Genomic DNA, 10,000 nt, shown 5'->3' with positions numbered 1-10,000 from the left:
GCGATAGCTGCTGCAAAGAGAGGGCTAATTAAAGATCAGCCACTGTAATCTCCAGTACATTATATAAATAGGGACGAAAACCCAAAAGCTTACAGCACCTGGCAATCCCAGGCGGTCTCCCATCCAAGTAGTAACCAGAACCAAACATGCTAAGATTCAGACATCGGGCATTGACTCTTTTTTTTTTTTTTTTTGCACGATTATTATATAATGAGTGAAGAAATTCCAAAAAGTAAAAAATTTTGAAAAATTTCCAAAAAGCTTTCAGCACCTGGTATTCCCAAGCGGTTTCCCATCCAAGTACTAACCAGGCATAGCCAGGTATGGCCGTAAGCGAAGGCTGCTGCAGAGAGAGGGCTATTTAAAGATCAGCCACTCTAATCTCCAGTTCAATAGATAAGTAGGGAAGAAAACCCAAAAGCTTACAGCACCTGGTATTATTCACAGGCAGTCTCCCATCCAAGTAGTAACCAGAACCAAACATGCTAAGATTCAGAGATCGGGCATTGACTCTTTTTTTTTTTTGCACGATTATTATATAATTAGTGAAGAAATTCCAAAAAGTAAAAAATTTTGAAAAATTTCCAAAAAGCTTTCAGCACCTGGTATTCCCAAGCGGTTTCCCATCCAAGTACTAACCAGGCATAGCCAGGTATGGCCGTAAGCGAAGGCTGCTGCAGAGAGAGGGCTATTTAAAGATCAGCCACTCTAATCTCCAGTTCAATATATAAGTAGGGACGAAAACCCAAAAGCTTACAGCACCTAGCAATCCCAGGCGGTCTCCCATCCAAGTAGTAACCAGAACCAAACATGCTAAGATTCAGACATCAGGCATTGACTCTTTTTTTTTTTTTGCACGATTATTATATAATTAGTGAAGAAATTCCAAAAAGTAAAAAATTTTGAAAAATTTCCAAAAAGCTTTCAGCACCTGGTATTCCCAAGCGGTTTCCCATCCAAGTACTAACCAGGCATAGCCAGGTATGGCCGTAAGCGAAGGCTGCTGCAGAGAGAGGGCTATTTAAAGATCAGCCACTCTAATCTCCAGTTCAATATATAAGTAGGGACGAAAACCCAAAAGCTTACAGCACCTAGCAATCCCAGGCGGTCTCCCATCCAAGTAGTAACCAGAACCAAACATGCTAAGATTCAGACATCAGGCATTGACTCTTTTTTTTTTTTTGCACGATTATTATATAATTAGTGAAGAAATTCCAAAAAGTAAAAAATTTTGAAAAATTTCCAAAAAGCTTTCAGCACCTGGTATTCCCAAGCGGTTTCCCATCCAAGTACTAACCAGGCATAGCCAGGTATGGCCGTAAGCGAAGGCTGCTGCAGAGAGAGGGCTATTTAAAGATCAGCCACTCTAATCTCCAGTTCAATATATAAGTAGGGAAGAAAACCCAAAAGCTTACAGCACCTGGTATTATTCCCAGGCAGTCTCCCATCCAAGTAGTAACCAGAACCAAACATGCTAAGATTCAGAGATCGGGCATTGACTCTTTTTTTTTTTTTTTGCACGATTATTATATAATTAGTGAAAAAACTCCAAAAAGTAAAAAATTGTGAAACATTTCCAAAAAGCTTTCAGCACCTGGTATTCCCAGGCGGTTTCCCATCCAAGTACTAACCAGGCATAGCCAGGTATGGCCGTAAGCGAAGGCTGCTGCAGAGAGAGGGCTATTTAAAGATCAGCCACTCTAATCTCCAGTTCAATATATAAGTAGGGAAGAAAACCCAAAAGCTTACAGCACCTGGTATTATTCCCAGGCAGTCTCCCATCCAAGTAGTAACCAGAACCAAACATGCTAAGATTCAGAGATCTGGCATTGACTCTTTTTTTTTTTTTGCACGATTATTATATAATTAGTGAAAAAATTCCAAAAAGTAAAAAATTTTGAAAAATTTCCAAAAAGCTTTCAGCACCTGGTATTCCCAGGCGGTTTCCCATCCAAGTACTAACCAGGCATAGCCAGGTATGGCCGTAAGCGAAGGCTGCTGCAGAGAGAGGGCTATTTAAAGATCAGCCACTCTAATCTCCAGTTCAATATATAAGTAGGGAAGAAAACCCAAAAGCTTACAGCACCTGGTATTATTCCCAGGCAGTCTCCCATCCAAGTAGTAACCAGAACCAAACATGCTAAGATTCAGAGATCGGGCATTGACTCTTTTTTTTTTTTGCACGATTATTAAATAATTAGTGAAAAAATTCCAAAAAGTAAAAAATTGTGAAAAATTTCCAAAAAGCTTTCAGCACCTGGTATTCCCAGGCGGTCTCCCATCCAAGTAGTAACCAGAACCAAATATGCTAAGATTCAGACATCGGGCATTGACTCTTTTTTTTTTTTTGCACGATTATTATATAATGAGTGAAGAAATTCCAAAAAGTAAAAAATTGTGAAAAATTTCCAAAAAGCTTTCAGCACCTGGTATTCCCAAGCGGTTTCCCATCCAAGTACTAACCAGGCATAGCCAGGTATGGCCGTAAGCGAAGGCTGCTGCAGAGAGAGGGCTATTTAAAGATCAGCCACTCTAATCTCCAGTTCAATATATAAGTAGGGAAGAAAACCCAAAAGCTTACAGCACCTGGTATTATTCCCAGGCAGTCTCCCATCCAAGTAGTAACCAGAACCAAACATTCTAAGATTCAGAGATTGGGCATTGACTCTTTTTTTTTTTCAAGATTATTACATAACTAATGAAAATTTTCCAAATAGCTTACAGCACCTGGTATTCCCAGGCGGTCTCCCATCCAAGTACTAACCAAGCCCAAACCTGCTTAGCTTCTGAGATCAGACGAGATCGGGCATAGCCAGGTTGGTATGGCCGTAAGCGAAAGCTGCTGCAAAGAGAGGGCTAATTAAAGATCAGCCACTGTAATCTCCAGTACATTATATAAATAGGGACGAAAACCCAAAAGCTTACAGCACCTAGCAATCCCAGGCGGTCTCCCATCCAAGTAGTAACCAGAACCAAACATGCTAAGATTCAGACATCAGGCATTGACTCTTTTTTTTTTTTGCACGATTATTATATAATTAGTGAAGAAATTCCAAAAAGTAAAAAATTTTGAAAAATTTGCAAAAAGCTTTCAGCACCTGGTATTCCCAAGCGGTTTCCCATCCAAGTACTAACCAGGCATAGCCAGGTATGGCCGTAAGCGAAGGCTGCTGCAGAGAGAGGGCTATTTAAAGATCAGCCACTCTAATCTCCAGTTCAATATATAAGTAGGGAAGAAAACCCAAAAGCTTACAGCACCTGGTATTATTCCCAGGCAGTCTCCCATCCAAGTAGTAACCAGAACCAAACATGCTAAGATTCAGAGATCGGGCATTGACTCTTTTTTTTTTTTTGCACGATTATTATATAATTAGTGAAAAAATTCCAAAAAGTAAAAAATTGTGAAACATTTCCAAAAAGCTTTCAGCACCTGGTATTCCCAGGCGGTTTCCCATCCAAGTACTAACCAGGCATAGCCAGGTATGGCCGTAAGCGAAGGCTGCTGCAGAGAGAGGGCTATTTAAAGATCAGCCACTCTAATCTCCAGTTCAATATATAAGTAGGGAAGAAAACCCAAAAGCTTACAGCACCTGGTATTATTCCCAGGCAGTCTCCCATCCAAGTAGTAACCAGAACCAAACATGCTAAGATTCAGAGATCGGGCATTGACTCTTTTTTTTTTTTGCACGATTATTATATAATTAGTGAAAAAATTCCAAAAAGTAAAAAATTGTGAAACATTTCCAAAAAGCTTTCAGCACCTGGTATTCCCAGGCGGTCTCCCATCCAAGTAGTAACCAGAACCAAATATGCTAAGATTCAGACATCGGGCATTGACTCTTTTTTTTTTTTTTGCACGATTATTATATAATGAGTGAAGAAATTCCAAAAAGTAAAAAATTGTGAAAAATTTCCAAAAAGCTTTCAGCACCTGGTATTCCCAAGCGGTTTCCCATCCAAGTATTAACCAGGCATAGCCAGGTATGGCCGTAAGCGAAGGCTGCTGCAGAGAGAGGGCTATTTAAAGATCAGCCACTCTAATCTCCAGTTCAATATATAAGTAGGGAAGAAAACCCAAAAGCTTACAGCACCTGGTATTATTCCCAGGCAGTCTCCCATCCAAGTAGTAACCAGAACCAAACATTCTAAGATTCAGAGATTGGGCATTGACTCTTTTTTTTTTTTTTTTTTTTTGCACGATTATAATATGAGTGAAGAAATTCCAAAAAGTAAAAAATTTTGAAAAATTTCCAAAAAGCTTTCAGCACCTGGTATTCCCAAGCGGTTTCCCATCCAAGTACTAACCAGAACCAAACATGCTAAGATTCAGAGATCTGGCATTGACTCTTTTTTTTTTTTTTTTCAAGATTATTACATAACTAATGAAAATTTTCTAAAAAGCTTACAGCACCTGGTATTCCCAGGCGGTCTCCCATCCAAGTACTAACCAGGCCCAAACCTGCTTAGCTTCCAAGACCAGACGAGATCGGGCATAGCTTTTTTTTTTTTTTTTTTTTCTTTTTTTTTTTTTTCTTTTTTCTTTTTTTTTTTTTCTTTTTATTATCAGTCAAAATACAAGTTGTGTACAAGACATTAAAGCTGTTACAGGGAAATTTTCATAAATGCAAAAGCATTTCACAAAAGCATTTTTCCAAAAATGCATAACACTAAAAACCAAAAACATCTAAAATCATCTTCTTTTGGCATATAAAAGTGCTTTTGTTTTAAAATATCCTTCGTAAAAATTCCATAAAAATCCCCCATCTTGTTTTCCAGTTTAAAATAACTGTACAGCATTTTTACATAATCTTCAACCAACTGTTTAAAAATCAACCATAGGTTTGCAGTAAAATCTCTGTTTTTGACTATATTCCTTCTTTTCCATATAGCTTTTTTGGCCAAAATTAAAAACAAATTAATTAGTTTCTTGTTTGCTGTATTCTCTGCCATTCCCAACATAAAAAATCTATTCCAGTTGCAGTCCACCTCATTATCTCTTAAGTCTTTGATTATTTCCTTTAATTCCTTAAAAATGGGCTCAACTTCTCACAGAATAAAAACAAATGTAAAATTCCTTCATCTTCTTTTTTACAAACTCTGCATAGGGCATTAGTTTTTTTCTGCATTGCACACAATCTCATTTCCGTAAAAATCACATTTTGTCTAATAAAATAATCAAAACTTTCTAAATCCGCATCCAACCATTTCCATGTCATGTTCTTCCATATATCTTCCTCTTCAATTTCATTAAAATGCCTTATCCATAACTGATTGGCAAGAGGTTTTTTAAAAACTCCATTTATAAAAAACCCATAAAACATTTTAACAGAACCCAAATTAAAATTCACCATATTGTCTTTACATTTTAGAAACACGCTCATTTTCTTTTCTTTTTCTCCCTCATTAATAATTTCATCCAGCCATTGTCCTGGGATTGCTTTTTTTACTTGTTCGTATTGTCTTTTTAAAACATTTACATTAAAGTCCTCCTTCTCCTCATCCATTGCATCTATGATCACTTGAAGTGGTAAAAATCCCTCTTTAAATTCCCATAAAACATCCCTCACCTTTACAAATCCCGCTTGCAACCACTTCTTAAAATAGATATCATACTCTTGCATCTTTATTTTTCCATTTAAAAACAGAGGTTGATTTAAAATCATTTCCCTCCCCTCCGGATTAAAATCCACCTCTGTTAAAAAAAGCCTCCAAGCGCTTAAAACCTCTTTGTAAAATCGTGGGATCCCCTCCATCATCCAATTCTTAAGCTTCATCCATAAAACATTGTCCCCCAAATTAAAATTCCCACATTTATTTAAATAAAGAGCCATCAATCTCTTCCACTCTGCTCTGTTCGTATCATCCAAATATTTTCTTACCACCTTTACTCTCATGCTTTTCATTTTTTGTTCTACATCCACCAAACCCATCCCTACCTCCCCCGGTTTCCCTATCAGTGTAAAATATGCAATTCTTGGAGGCTTTTTGTCCCATAAAAATTCTAAAACACATTTCTTTATTCTCTTTAAAACCCAGTCTGGCAATGGCATCACATGTAATGTATACCACATTCTAGATAACATTAGCATGTTTACAACTAAAATTTTCCCATTTAAACTTAAAACCCTGCTTCTCCAGAAAATCAGTCTTCTTTCCATCCCTCCCACCGTCTCTTCCCACATACTGTCCATAGCCTCCTTTTCATTCTTTGCTACAATTATTCCTAAAATCTTTATTTCTTGCACCTCCATAAAATTACAGATCCCTGTAAGAACCTCCACCCTTCCATATTTCATGTATACAGTTTTTTCTTCATTTATTTTTGCACCCGAACCCTCACAATACTGTTTTGTTTTCTCCATCACTCTTTTAACACTTTCTACATTTTCAACCACAATTGTCGTGTCATCAGCATATTGAAATATTTTCTTTAATTCTTCTCCCTCTTCCATTCGTATTCCATTTATTCTTTTTTCTCTATTTATTAAAAGCCCTAAAGGTTCTGCTACCAAAGAGTACAATTGCGCCGACAAAGGACACCCCTGTCTTATGGATCTTAAAACTTTAAAAGGTTGAGTTAAAAAACCGTTGCATTTTACTTTTGTAAAAATATCCCTGTATAAAACCGAAATCCATTTTATAAAATTATTCCCAAACCCAAATTCCTTTAAAACTGCAAATAAAAAGCCATGTTCAACTCTGTCAAAAGCCTTTTCAAAATCCATACTAATAACATAAGCACTTTTGCCCTTTTCTTTTATATACCCTACTATATCTCTAATGCTGCTAGTAACATCTGCTATATCTCTCGCCTTTACTCCGTACGCTTGGTTTGTTTCTATTATATTTGGCATGACATTTTTTAATCTGTTTGCTAAGACCTTGGCTAAAATTTTAAAATCAGTGTTTAGCATTGTAATGGGTCTAAAATTTTTCAGCTCAGTTTTGTCTCCTTTTTTCTTGTATATTATTTTCATTAATCCTAGCCCCATTCTTGGGCTTACTCTTTCATTTTTAAAAACTTCTTCAAAAATTTCATTTAAAATCACGCTTACTTTGTCTTTAAAAACTTTGTAAAACTCACTTCCAATACCATCTACTCCGGGGCTTTTCCTCACTCTTAATTGATTTATGGCATGTATGATCTCTTCAATTTCTATTTCCCTTTCACATATTCTTTTATCCTCTTCGCCAACTTTCCTTGTTATCTGTTGCAACAAAATATTCCTTTTTTCCTCATCTCCCCCCTCCGACTTAAAAAGTTCTTCATAAAATGATTTCACTTCTTTTAAAATCCCCTCTGTATCTGAGACCACCTGTCCATTCCTACTTTTAAGTTCTTTAATTGTTTCCGCTCTCCCCCTGCTTTTCTCAAGATTAAAAAAGAATCTGTTACATTTTTCCCCTTCCACCGTATATTTTGCTTTGCTTCTCAACATTGCCCCCTTGCATTTCCCCTCTTCTATTTTTCTCAACGTATTTTCTATTTCAATTACTTTTTGCACATCTACTTCATTTTTATTTAACTCCTCTTTTAGAGTTCTCCTTATTTCTCTCTCCTTGGTTCTTTTAACATTTTGTAATAAATTACAGTACTTCATAGAATATTTCTTAATACCATACTTAACATTTTCCCACCATTGCGTTTTGTCTTCCATATACATCTGGTCTTTTTTCCTCCCATCTAATATCATTTCAATTTCTTTTTTAAAACTTTCATTCTTTAAAACCTCAGTGTTTAAAATCCACACCCCAGGTCCCTTTGTTTGTCTTTTAAAATCCATCGTCATTAAAACCATTTTGTGATCGCTTAAGGTCGTTTCTTTGTGAAATATTCCATCAATGAAACATTCAAGATTTCTGGTACTTAAAAAATAGTCTATTCTGGTTTGGCACATAAAATTCCCCACCAACTGTCTTCTTGAAAATTCCTTCTTTTTTCCATTCCTTTCCCGCCACACATCAATCATATTTTTCTCTTCCATCAATGACCTTAGTTCTTTTCTACCCCCATCCGATTTAGAAACCATCCCATTTGCCATATCCATTTTACTAAAAACAGTGTTAAAATCCCCTGCAATCACCACCTTCCCCCATTTTCCAATTACATCAGCTAAAACATTAAAGTATAATTTCTTTTATTTTCTCCATTGGGAGCGTGCACGTTCACTAAAACAAATTTGTCTTCTTCCATTTCCATTTCTACCACCATACATTTTCCTTTTTTATCATTATATATAAGTTTTGTCTTTATACTTCTGTCTTTTCTTATTAAAACCGCCACTCCTCCTCCCATTTTTCCTCTTCATTATTAACAAGTAATTCCCCTTCCCATCTTTTTGTAATATCCTCCATAACATTCTCTTTCCAGTTTGTCTCTTGCAATAAAATCACATCTTCATTTTGACACAATTCCTTCACCTTTTCAAATTTATAAACATTCATTAGTCCTCTAGCATTAAAAGTCACAATTTTCAGCACCATAAAATAAAATAAAAGCCATAAAATCCCCATATTGTCAGTTCATTCCCTCTCCTTCCTTTACCATTTCCCCACTGTCCTGTTTTTCCTCACATCCTTGTTTTAATACTTTTCTTTTGGCTTTCTCTAAATTTGGTGTTACCTTAGTTTGTCTTCTTCTTTTATTGATTCCTGTAGTGCCGGCATCGTCGATGCATTCACTGTCTTTGTCCATTCTCCCATCCTCGCTGACCCACTCCTGCTCCTCTGTCTTTTCCAGTTCAATCTGTAAAGTATCAGTTGTTTCCATCAGTGACCCCGTTTCCTCACTGCACTGTGTTAATCCAGTCCTTTCACTTTCCTCTTCAACGTCTGTGCTTGCGGTATCCTCTCTTTGTGTTCCTTCCGTGTTCTCGTGTAGCTCCTCTTCACCGTCTTCCTCATGTATCTGCCCGCACCCCTGCTCTTCCTCCTGATGTGGTTCTCCGAACCAGCACTCGCACTTATTTAGCACGAGCCTGCAGTCCGGGCACCTCACCGCATTACAGTCCCTCGCGAAATGTCCCCTTTCCGAGCACTTAAAGCATTTGAAGTCCGGACAGTCCTTCATCATGTGTTCAGGGCTCATACATAACCTACAGGTTCTCACCTGCTGGCTATGTATCACCCTGAAATACTGAGGTCCCTCTTCCGTCTCCATTCTCGTACTGTAGGGCAGAGAAGCCACCTCTTTTGGAAACCGTACTCTCAGGAATCTCGTTCCATCCTCAATGCGGGTGCCCGGGTAGAATCTCCTTTTGATCTGTGAGATAGGAGTCACAACCCATCCCTCCAGCTTCTTTAAAATATCATCATCCTCCAGGTAAGCAGGCAGATGCATGAAAGATACAGCAAAATCCTTATTGTTCAACTTTTTAATTTCACAAGTCTTTCCTTTAATCATCAATCCTTCTTCCAGTTTCTCAATATCTTCTTCCTTTTCCAATGTAATTTCATATTGTTTCATCATTTTTGGTCTTACCGCTAGTATGCTAGTCACTTCAATCTTGTCTTTCAATGCTTCTATAATGTCCTCTGCTCTCCCATCTTTTACCTCCGTCAAATCAATCACTACCGTTGCTTCCTTTGCATAAATCCGTTTGAGTCTCCTTTCTGGGTAATCCTTTTCTCGTTGTCTTTTATCCAGTCCATTTTCAGTTAGCTGCCTTGTTTGTTTTGCCAAATCCATGTCTGTAGCTGTTAATCCGTCCATTTAACAAAAAAAAAAACACAAAACTAAAATGATCCCTCCCAAACAGCAAAGCTGTTGGGAGGACAAATAACAAAAATTACACAAAAACTTGAAACAAAATACTTATCTTGAACAAAAACAACGCAAAAAACAACACAAAAGTTTGGGTGAGCCTTTCTCACCTCCCTATAGCCAACACACTTCCTGTTTCTCACTAGCTCTCTAGCGCCCTCAGGTTGGTATGGCCGTAAGCGAAAGCTGCTGCAAAGAGAGGGCTAATTAAAGATCAGCCACTGTAATCTCCAGTAC

The 10,000-nt window shown here is 37.4% G+C and overlaps 2 non-coding genes across 2 annotated transcripts in view; both read right to left on the bottom strand.

The window, feature by feature from the left end:
• The window catches only part of LOC132138777 (5S ribosomal RNA), a 119-nt gene extending 117 nt beyond the window's left edge, over positions 1–2 (bottom strand). The window contains exon 1 of the ribosomal RNA XR_009433057.1: positions 1–2. This exon is cut by the window's left edge and continues 117 nt beyond it. This is a non-coding gene — a ribosomal RNA (5S ribosomal RNA).
• A 2,713-nt stretch (positions 3–2,715) lies between these two features.
• On the bottom strand, positions 2,716–2,834 carry LOC132138510 (5S ribosomal RNA). Its single transcript, XR_009432799.1, has one exon. It is a non-coding gene; the product is annotated as a 5S ribosomal RNA (ribosomal RNA).
• Positions 2,835–10,000: the final 7,166 nt, after the last annotated feature.

Source organism: Carassius carassius, unplaced genomic scaffold, assembly GCF_963082965.1.
Source record: "Carassius carassius unplaced genomic scaffold, fCarCar2.1 SCAFFOLD_57, whole genome shotgun sequence".
NCBI classification, from domain to species: domain Eukaryota; kingdom Metazoa; phylum Chordata; class Actinopteri; order Cypriniformes; family Cyprinidae; genus Carassius; species Carassius carassius.
This window is presented reverse-complemented; position numbering and strand designations above follow the sequence as displayed.